Source organism: Humulus lupulus, chromosome 1 (genome assembly GCF_963169125.1).
Source record: "Humulus lupulus chromosome 1, drHumLupu1.1, whole genome shotgun sequence".
Classification (NCBI taxonomy): Eukaryota; Viridiplantae; Streptophyta; class Magnoliopsida; order Rosales; family Cannabaceae; genus Humulus; species Humulus lupulus.
The window spans coordinates 89,902,791-89,913,469 of NC_084793.1; the positions used below are offsets into that span (position 1 = coordinate 89,902,791).

The window sequence follows — 10,679 nt, forward strand, 5'->3', positions numbered from 1 at the left end:
TCTGACAATGAAACCCGAGAACTTCCCAAAGGCGAATACAAAGGTGCACTTTTGGGGGTTCAACTTCATTCTGAAGCTGTAGAGTACCGAGAACACTTTTGTCAGGTCTTTCACGTGATCGGGGGCCGTTCTGTCTTTGACCAGCATTTCATCCACATAAAGCTCCATGTTCCAACCTAAATGTTTTTCGAACATACGATTCACCAGCCTCTGATAGATGGAACCAACATTCTTGAGCTCAAAGGGCATCACTTTATAGTAGTACACTCAGTTGTCAGTTTGGAAGCTGGTGTGCTCTTGGTCCGCAACATGCATGGAAATCTAGTTGTACCCCGAGTACGCGATCATGAAGGACAAGAGTTCATATCCATAGGTGGCTTCAACCATCTTATCTATCTTTGGTAAAGGAAAACAAACCTTTGGGCATGCCTTATTGAAGTTGAAGAAATCTATATAGGTTCTCCAGTTGCCATTTGGCTTGGGCACGAGGACTGGATTAGATACCCATTTTGGATACTGAGCCTCTCAGATGAACCCATTCGCAAGAAGCTTGTCCACCTCGGCCTACAAATCCAGTGCCCGGGTTGGGTCGATAGTCCTATGCTTTTGCTGGATTGGAGTAACATTGGGATCGATGTTCAAGGCGTGGCATATGATATTCAGGTCAATGTGTGTCATGTCAGAGTGAAACCCAGCAAAAACATCTTGGTTGCCTCGGAGAAATCTCACCAGCGCTTCTCGAACCTTCGCCTTGAGGTTCTTCCCAACCTTGGTTTTTCTGTCGGGGAGGGATGCATCAAGAGTTACCTCATCAGCCTCTTCCATGGGCTCGTCAACCCTTTCTTCTTGAACCCGAGGATCCAATTCATTGGACTCCTTGGCTTGAACACCCTGTACCTCCATCTCCTTGGGAGGTCCATGCCTCGGGGCTGCCACCTTGATCACAATTACTAGTTTCCTGAGGGATATGTTGTAGCACTTCCTTGCCTCTTTCTGGTCTCCATGGACTGCGCTGATCCCTGCTTCCATGGGGAACTTCATGCACAGGTGGCAAATTGAAGTGGATGCTCCAAATTCTACCAAGGTTGTACGCCCCAAGATGGCGTTATATGCCGAGGAGCAGTCCACGACGACAAAGGTGCAATATTTGAAGGCCATGCAAGGCACTTCCCCGAGTGTAACAGGCAGCTTGATTTTCCCCATCAGAATGAGCCCTTCTCTCGAGAACCCATATGGAGTCGATGTGCACGGGGACAGGTCGCTCATGGTTAGCCCAATCTTCTCATAGGCTGACTTAAACGGTATGTCCACCAAGATCCGAGCCACCATCATATTGGAAATATGGCTCTCAACCACCAAAGGGTCGTGGTTGGGAAAATGGACCCTCCGAACATCATCTTCAGAGAATGTGATGACTTGGTTAATCATCCTAGGCATATGTACCGGCAACTGAGCTAATGCTAGCACTGCATTATCATGATTCAAGGCCCACGCATATCTATTCTGCGAACCCTGGGAGGTGCCCCCCAAGTGAGGTCCTCTAGAAATAGTTCCCACTCTCCCAGTCACTAGGGGAGGCCCATGGACTATATGTTGTTGTAGGGCTGCAGGTATTGTTCCCAGAGCTTGGGGAGTTGCCTGCTGCAGAGGTGCTCCCGCGGCCGGGGCCTGAATTGGTACTCCTCCTGGAGCATACTGATGCAGACGACCTAACTTTATGAGGTTCTCAATCTCATCCTTGAGTTTTCGGTACTCATTGGTGTGGTGCCCAACATCATTATTGAACTGAAAAAATTTGTTGGGATATCTCCTCTCCATGTCCCTTCGGATGAGTCGTGGCTTTCGGTAGTGGACGCGTTATTCCACAGCCAAGAAGATGTTCTCCCTAAATACCACTAGGTCCGTGTACTCGGAGTATTGCGAGACATATTTATCCTCGGGGATCGCTCCTTATTTTGTCGACGCTACCCCAGTTCCTTTGGGCCTTCTGCCCTTGCTCTTGCCCTTGCCCCCGTACTTACTCTCGTTAGGGGTCCTGCTTGGTGCAACCGACTAGGTTAGAGCAATAGTTCCAACACTGACCGTAGGCTAGAAAGCATTGTATCCAGTGGGTGCGGCTCCATATCCTGTCGAAGTGGCACTGAAGCCGGCACTAAAGCTGACTGATTGGACAGATGGGTTGAACTGCAGGGTACCCACCACACTCTATTGGATAGGAGTGTAAGGGCGATACTGGGTCCCTGAAGCCACTAGGCACAGAGCCAATGAAATAGGGAAAGCGACTGGTCTGCCAAATGCCCCAATCTGAGCATCTTCCTAGTTTATGTACTCTTGTGCTCGACGACTTCAGCATCCTCTCCACTGAAGGTCATCCTACAAAGGAGACCCTGCCCGGATGCCTGCCTGCAAGGCCATCAATTGCTAGTCGTCGTCCACCCTCTTGGCCCTAGCAGCTTCCTCCTTGAAGTGCTTGATCTAGTCCTTGAGGGTCTCGAGGGTTCCTTTCTTTATGTTGACCAAGGCATTGACCTCAAAGCTCACCTTTATAGCCACTATGAACTGTCTTTGAAATGAAGAGGAGAGTTGGTACCATGAGTGAATAGACCCTGGTTTGTGTTTCTCGAACCATTTGTTCACCGTACCTGTAAAGATTAATGGGAATACGTGGCATTTTGCATCCTCGAAGACATGATGCACCGACATCAACCGGTTGAACTTTGATAGATGGTCGGTGGGATCCGCGTTGCCATCATAAGATGTGATGGTAGGCATCTTGCAGCCTCGTGCACTACAAGAAAATGGGGTCTTTTCCTACCAATTGTAAGTGTAGGTAAAACTAGCCTAATGGTAGGTAATATGGTTTACCTACCAATATTGAATTGGTAGAGATTGGTAGGTAAAAGTTAGTGGGGAAAGAGTCTTTACCTACACTTATTAACACTGGTAGGTAAAAGAATCAGTGGACCCCACTAAGTTATAAATCAATTGATGAGTCGTCAGATGACGTGTTTGATGACATGGCATCCTACATGTATGCTGACATGGTTTTTTTAGTTTTACGTGTCTGATGATGTGGCATCATATGTGGCATCCTACATGGCATCATATGTGGCATCCTACGTGGCATTCTGCGTGGCATCCTACGTGGTGTCATTTTATTAGCCCACGTAGCATTATTTTATTGGTTTGTTACACAATTTATATTTTGTTCAAATTTAATGGTTATGTGTAGGTAAAAGATAATAAAGGTTATTTATAAATGTTATATATTAGAAATAAACTAGAAAAAAACCATTCAATAATAAAATGTTTAATGCTAAAATTCTTTATAATGTTCAATACTAAAATAAGTCATAAAGTTATCATTTTAAGGTTACCCCTACCAAAATAAAAAAAAAACTTCATAAAGTTCATTCCTTAGTAAATTAATGTAAATAAACTAAGAATCATCTTGTGACTCCCAAACTGAAATAGATGGCGACTCTTAAATTTGCATCTGAAGCTTGGTCTGTTGGAGGTGGTGGAGGCGGTGCCATCAAATTGTTATGACGAAGTATATCCACAACTACACTAAGTTGTTCGTTAGTAGCATTAAGGCGGGAAGTTGTATCATTAAGTCGTTCAACTAACTCTTCATAAGTTGGTTGATTACCCACAATATTTTCACAATGTGGGTAAACCAAACTTATGAAACAAAAGCATGTGGTGCTATAACATTCATTTCTACCAGTATATTTGTTATTCCATCTGAAAAAAAGAAAAGCAAATTACACAAATTAACACACTGTCACTTTATAAGTTTTACTTCACTTACCCAATCTGTACATAATTGAACATGAAAAATGAAAATAGAGAAATGAAAAACAGATATCATATAAAATTTCAGCATCTAAAGTGTAGCAAGAGAAAGATGTCTACCAGTATAAGCAATCTATTATTGGATTCCAAATAGTGATCAACGGCTTCTTTCATAGGAAGTAGAGTTGGAACTTTCCTAGTCCTCAGTTGAGCTTCCACAATAGTATCATTAAGTTCACTGAAATGGAGAAACAAAAAATGACACTAGATTAGAATAAAGCCTGAAAAAGAAACACTAGCTGGTATGAACAGATAAACATTTTTGCTTCTTAGAACAGAAGTGAAATTTGAAATCCTAGAATACATGTCAATCTCCACATTGAGAAGGTTTCATTATCTATAAATCATACATGCTAATGCTAATGCTATATATGAGCATACCTAACAAAGGTTGCAGCCCATTCTTGAGATGTATGAGTTGTTACATGCATGAAATTATGCTGGTGTCTCTTTTCTCTTTCATCAGCTGGCATATTCAAAGCATAAGCAAAGGAAGAAGCAACTTCTGTGATATTCCATGGATTTACTAAAATGGCACCAGCACCGAGCGATTGTGCTGCACCTGCAAACTAAATTTAAATGGAATAAACAAGAAGATGCAAGCCCGAAGAACTATGATGACAATGCGTTGAACAGAATTCACAACAAAGTATTATTTTTTTCCTTTTTCTTTTTTTATTGATAATTTAAGCTTTTCTGATGAATTTAACAATGGAAAAAACCTACCATGCAAACTCAGAGAAAATATAAAGTTAAATTACCTCACTCAGAATGAGGACTCCTTTCTTGGATGCTTGGCAAGAGTTAGATGTATGTTCAAACTCAGAGAAAATATAAAGTTAAAACATTATTATTAACATTATAAAAAATAAAAAAAGTTAGATGTATGTTCAACTTCTATTTTGCAAGAGTCTACCTTCTAAGCTAACAAACAAGAAATGTGACACAGGATAGAAAATAAGTCAATCCCAAAATGCATGCCCCACTATTGACAAAGCAATAGAAAATTGTATATCATTTCTTAAGTTTTGACGTCACTGTCAAGTCATATGAAAGTTTATTCTACAAGTTGAGAAATATAGTACATACCCTTTTTAAGAAAGTTGATCTCCGCATAAATGCCTCAGTTTCCTAAAGCTGCTTGTCTTTTTTCCTGAATTTCTGCAAGAGTCCTAAAGAAATTTAAAAAACAGGTTTTGTGTAGAGAATCCAATAAATCAAAAACTCTTGTGACAATTATTAAGTATATGGAGATAAAGATTTTCAATATACATAGGGAAAATGCATTCGGAAAAACCATATCTTCAAACAAATCTAGAATTTATTGCACCTATATCTAAAAAACCAGCAGACCCTACTGTTTCCAAGAAAGAAACACTAACTCCATGTTTCTAAAATGAAATAATATAAAGTGAGCACATTAGTCATTGTTTCCAAAAGATACGTCTGTCATAATACACTTAAAATGAAAAAGCAATAATGAAAAATTAACTGTAATACTTTTTGAGTTCAAGATAAGCAAAAAAGAAAAATCTGATTAGTGATTTTGATTAATCTAATATTTCTCAACATCAGCCTCAATTTTTCTTTGTAAAATTGTATATGCATGTGTACATGTATGTAAAAATGATTGTTCCTTCTCAACAATGACACACAACAAGTCAAGTGCCAACAACCAGCAAATATATTTTTCCTATTTCGTTCCCAACAAACAAGAACTCATCAAAAAGCACTCTACAATTGCCTGATGAATTACATTAGCTCAAGTGCCAACAGCCAACAAAAGGATGAGAAAAGGTTTGTAGCTAGAATTACAAAATGCAAAAGGAAAGAAAGTTTTAGTAGATGACTAAGAAGTTTATAATATATTAACCATGGTTAATTATATATATATAAAGAGGCATCTGAAATGTAATGAGCATATATAAACTAATTAATTGGAAATAGAATGTCAAAGAATGTAACGCCCCAACTCCAGGGACCGTTACGGTGTGCCTTGTAAACAGTGCTAAACTCGCTAATCGAGTCATTTGGCCAAAATCGTGAACTAAGTATGATTAGCGGTTTAGGATTTAAACATTTTGGTTAAGATGTAACGTTTCACTAGAACGTTTAATATATACATTGGGATCCCGAAAATAAAGTTTCAGAGTTTATTACAGAAAATATATACAACAGGCCGTTCTAAGCGGCAAAACAGGGTTCAACCCTAGTTCCACTTTAAACCTCAGCCGCGGCGGACGAGCAGCTGCATATGTACACATCATCACCTAAGCTCTCCAACTCAAGGATGGTCCAGCTTCCTCTTGCCTTTACCAGCACCACGTAGCACCCATGAGCCGAAGCCCAGCAAGAAAACCCAATAAAGCATGCTATAATATCAACAACGATCATAATAATCATTCAGGACTATCAGTCCAGGCAAATAGGTGACAATAGCCAAAAGTCACAATAATGAGCATCGCTCCTTCTAGCCATGTGACGATAGGGTCACCAGGGCTTAACTGATACGTGATCCTTTCATAAGTTGATTAGGACAGGTACATGGTGAATGGTCACCAGCATAACCTTCCTCCCGACCCTAGAGTCGTGCCATGGACAACGTCCCTTGGCCGTGTGACTAACAGTCACCGGGGTCATATACCTTGGCCATAAACATCTGGTCGTAGACCAGGCAAGCGCTTATAAGTTCTTCGACCTTAGGGTCAGTCTGGCATTAATGCCATAGAGCCATTCAATGCATGATTCTCGACTTAAGCTTGATTAGGACAGGTGCAAGGTGATTAGTCACCAACATAACCTTCCTCACGACTCTAGAGTCGAAACTATGGACAACGTCCCTTAGCCATGTGACAAACAGTCACCGGGGTCATGTACCTTGGCTATATTCATCTGGTTGTAAGCCAGGCAAGCGCTTATAAGTTCCTCGACCTTAGGGTCGGTCTGGCATTAATGCCATAGAGCCATTCAATGCATGATCATCGACCTTAGGGTCGGTCCCTGACTAGTCAGTGTCGATCACAAGTAAGACATGCCACCAATCACATATTTCATGTTCCATATCCATAAACGAGGCGTTTAGCATGCTTACTAAACAGGTATTAGTGCTATTAGGGCCATGCATAAACACAGAGGCTCAAGCTCTGGACATAATCATACTCAGTATATAAAGCATGTCCCAATCACATGTTTCTCATGCATCATATGCAGTATATCCAGCAACCAACGTGCACCAATAACAGCTATGCACGTCACGTTTCATAGTCAACCAACATGCATCAAGTATAGCCATGCATTTCATACATAATAATCAACCGACATGCATCAATAATAACCATGTATGTCTCATATACACAGGGTGCAGTTTTCTTACCTCAAAGCCGAGCTAGAACGATTAAAAGAACGACCCTTGAGAACGATCAACTTTTAGTCCTTTAGCGGTCACCTAGTCATAACGAAAATATAGGATATCATTAATAAAAATGATAACTGAGGGTTCCCAAACCAAATCCCAGCCCCCGAGACCTCAAATACTACCCAACCGGGTACTAGGTCCAACCCCGAGGCCTATGGTAAGAATCCCTAAGCTAAAAACCACTTTATAGAAAATTTGGCCTTATGGGCCGCGGCCCCCAAAAGCTGTGCCACGGCACGCCTCCAAACCCCATCTGCCAGACACGCTTGGGCCGCGGCACGCAAAAGCTGTGCCGCGGCACCCAGCCCAGTCCAGGCAAAAACCAGCACGCGACTCAGTTTTTTCCCCTGCGTTTTCCCTTAGAACCAGCCCCTCAAATTAGTCCAAAACCCCTTCCAAACACTCATTCAAACCTCTAGACACCACCCATAACCTCCCCTCATCAAAACCCAATCTAATCACCCATCAAAACCCCTTTGAATCCAAACTTCCAACAAGAAATCAAAGCTGCAAAACCAATGAAGAAAATAGAGTATCACCTGAGTTCAAAGGCTAAAACTCACCTCAAACACAGCTTTGAATCCCCTTTGATGGTTGTTACAAGTTCCCTAGCTGCCACCTTTGATTTCCAAGCTTAACTTCTTGATTTGGGCTCTCAAAATTCAAAGAAAAGAGAAGGGGAAATCTTGTACGGGATGGAAGAGAAAATGAGAGGATAGGCTCTGTGTTTTACTCTGTTTTCTACAGCCCTTATGCCATATATATCCTTAGGGACAAAAGACTAAAATACCCCTAAGCCAAATAAACCCCTCTAAAGTCTTCCGAGGGTAAAACCGTCCTTTCTCGCCTATCTCGTTAATTGTAATTAACGCTTTCCAATTCCCGCTATTCTCAATATCCTCAAATTCCAATAATTCATATCCCGTTACCCTAAAATCCCTGGTAACGCTCTAATCATTAAATTCACACCGAGACTCACCCCGAGCCCCGAACTTAAACCCGTTATGACTAGACCGAACACTTACATCTCATGATCGTCTCATGTCGATTAGCTCGAACCAATCCACCTTATAATGTGGCTATATTAATTAATCACAATCACGCACCCAAGATATACAATTACGCCCACAGTGGCCAAATTACTAAATTACCCTCATAATAAACATATGAGCCCATATGCATGCATTCACCATCATATAATAATATAATTCACATAAACATGCATATAATCATTAAATACTATAATAAATCAATTATGGCCCTCCCGGCCTCCTAATCAAGGTCTTAAACCTTATTAGGAAATTTGGGGCATTACAAAGAAGGTTACTAGGTTATAAAAATAATATTACTAACTTCCTCATTTCTTTTTTCTTTCTCTTCATTACTGAACTATTGTACAAAAGTTAAAATAACTAGAAGTTATCTCATATTGAAATAACAACATGCTTATAAGATCAAAATAAAAAATACATGAACATAGTCATAGAATAAAAGTTATCACCACCACATCGATCGAAGTCATACTATCCTTTCTTTTCTTCTCTCTTTCTCTAATAAATTCCAACGAAGTATTCATGAGTTTCAGGGATTAACATATGTGTTTTACTTGGGATTTTTATCGGACATGTGGTATGCCAGATAGTTATTATCATGCTCAAACTGATTTATTTATTTATACAATCTAACCATGAATTATTTAATTTATATGGAGAAAAGAGTATAGAGAAAACACAGCCAACTATTTTGATTTCTCATAATTGGTACTTTCTGGTGACAACGAATAAATATAACAAAATGAATAAACACACATATATATATACACATATGCATGGTTTATACTACTAAATCAAGCCAACATCAAGATCTTTTCCACTATTATAAATATATACCAAAGTAAATTAAGTCATGCAAGTGCTACTACTAAAGTAAATAAACAAAACAATCTCCTTTCTTACTTCTAGAAATAAAATGATCAATTTTAAGAATTAAATATAAGATTCAATACAGGGTAAAAGAAGCCATAATAATACCTTGAATTATATCTAAGAAACTAGACCCATCTTCCCACACAAACCATATAGCAACAACTCTAATTTTTATGCTTATGATTATGGAGGAAAATGACTATGGAGGCAGAAGGATTCTCTAAGTTGTTCACCAAATAATATATAGTGTTGACATTCAACAAAAGCATATTATTTTGGCATTTTATCAAACAACTTGAATGCATAATAAAAAAAATACCAACAACTCTAATTTTTATGCTATCAACTATATTACTTTCAGCAGCAATATATACATATATATATCATATTTACATATAACAACACAGAGAGATACCATGGGAGAGAGGTGAGTTATCGTGAGTGTAAGTGGGAGAGAGAGATCAAACCCAGCTGTTCCCCAAAGCCCCCACAACGTACGTAGATCCCCATCCCCGCCATTGAGCTCGCATCTGAGACGAGGAAGACCACGAGCCCAGACCCACACCTCTTCCCCGTGCCCTTCTTCAAACTAGAGGCTCGGGCTAGTCGGAATCTCGCCAGAAAGTGCAAGAGGCGGACGGCTTCGAACCATTGGTTGACAGCCCTGGGCAGCGCGTATGGTGGTGAGCTCGTGGGGGACGACGTTTCGAGGGCCGACGGTTCGATTGGGCTGGCGCGTGTACGGCTCCGGCGATGGGACGATGGCCGTTCGGGCCTGGCAGAGGCAACACAGTAGTCAGAGAGAGAGAAAGAGGGCTTCGGGGAAGATAGAGGAAAAGAGAAGCTTTATGTTTCAGATTTTTTTTATTTACAAATTTTCTTATTTATTTAATTACAAAAAATCTGATACCTAATACACAATTTCTTTTTTATTTAAATTAAAATCATCTTGTGTGTGGCTGAAATAAATACTCAAATGTATATTTTGACCCTATATTTTTAAAACAATAAATGGTTTTATGCTCTTTTACTTAATAATTTTAAGGACTTACTTTGAGAGTCCTTAATACTTTTTTAGGACTCGCAAAGCGAGTCTTTAAAAGTCACCATTCCAAATTTTTCAGCTCAGGTGTTTTTAGGACTTACAAAGTGAGTCCTTAAAGAGTATTAAGGACTCCCAAAGCAAGTCCTTAAAATTGTTAAGTAAAACACTCATTTTTAGCCCAGATTTTTTTAGGACTCGCATATTTTTTTAAGACACTCATTGCGAGTCCTAAATTGTGTTTTTTCAGGACTCTCAATGAGTGTCCTAAAAAATCCATAAATATTTTTAAGGACTTGCATTTATGTGCGTGTCCTAAAAAAGTGTCTCGTAAAGGGTATTTTGTAGTAGTGGTGAGTCCTTAAAAGTCACCACTCATATTATACACTCAAATTTTCTATTCAGACTTTTTAGGACTCTTTGGACTATTTAGGACACT

At 39.9% G+C, this 10,679-nt stretch overlaps 1 long non-coding RNA gene across 2 annotated transcripts; it reads right to left on the bottom strand.

The window, feature by feature from the left end:
- Window positions 1-3,273: 3,273 nt before the first annotated feature.
- On the bottom strand, window positions 3,274-4,727 carry LOC133814323 (uncharacterized). 2 transcript variants are annotated; one of them, XR_009884782.1, is made up of 4 exons: window positions 4,620-4,727; window positions 4,240-4,427; window positions 3,919-4,036; window positions 3,274-3,747 (listed from the first exon to the last, which is right to left on the bottom strand). It is a non-coding gene; the product is annotated as an uncharacterized LOC133814323 (long non-coding RNA). The 2 variants fall into 2 exon arrangements; XR_009884781.1 differs by having other exon boundaries at window positions 3,300-3,747; window positions 4,240-4,718.
- Between the last annotated feature and the right edge of the window lie 5,952 nt (window positions 4,728-10,679).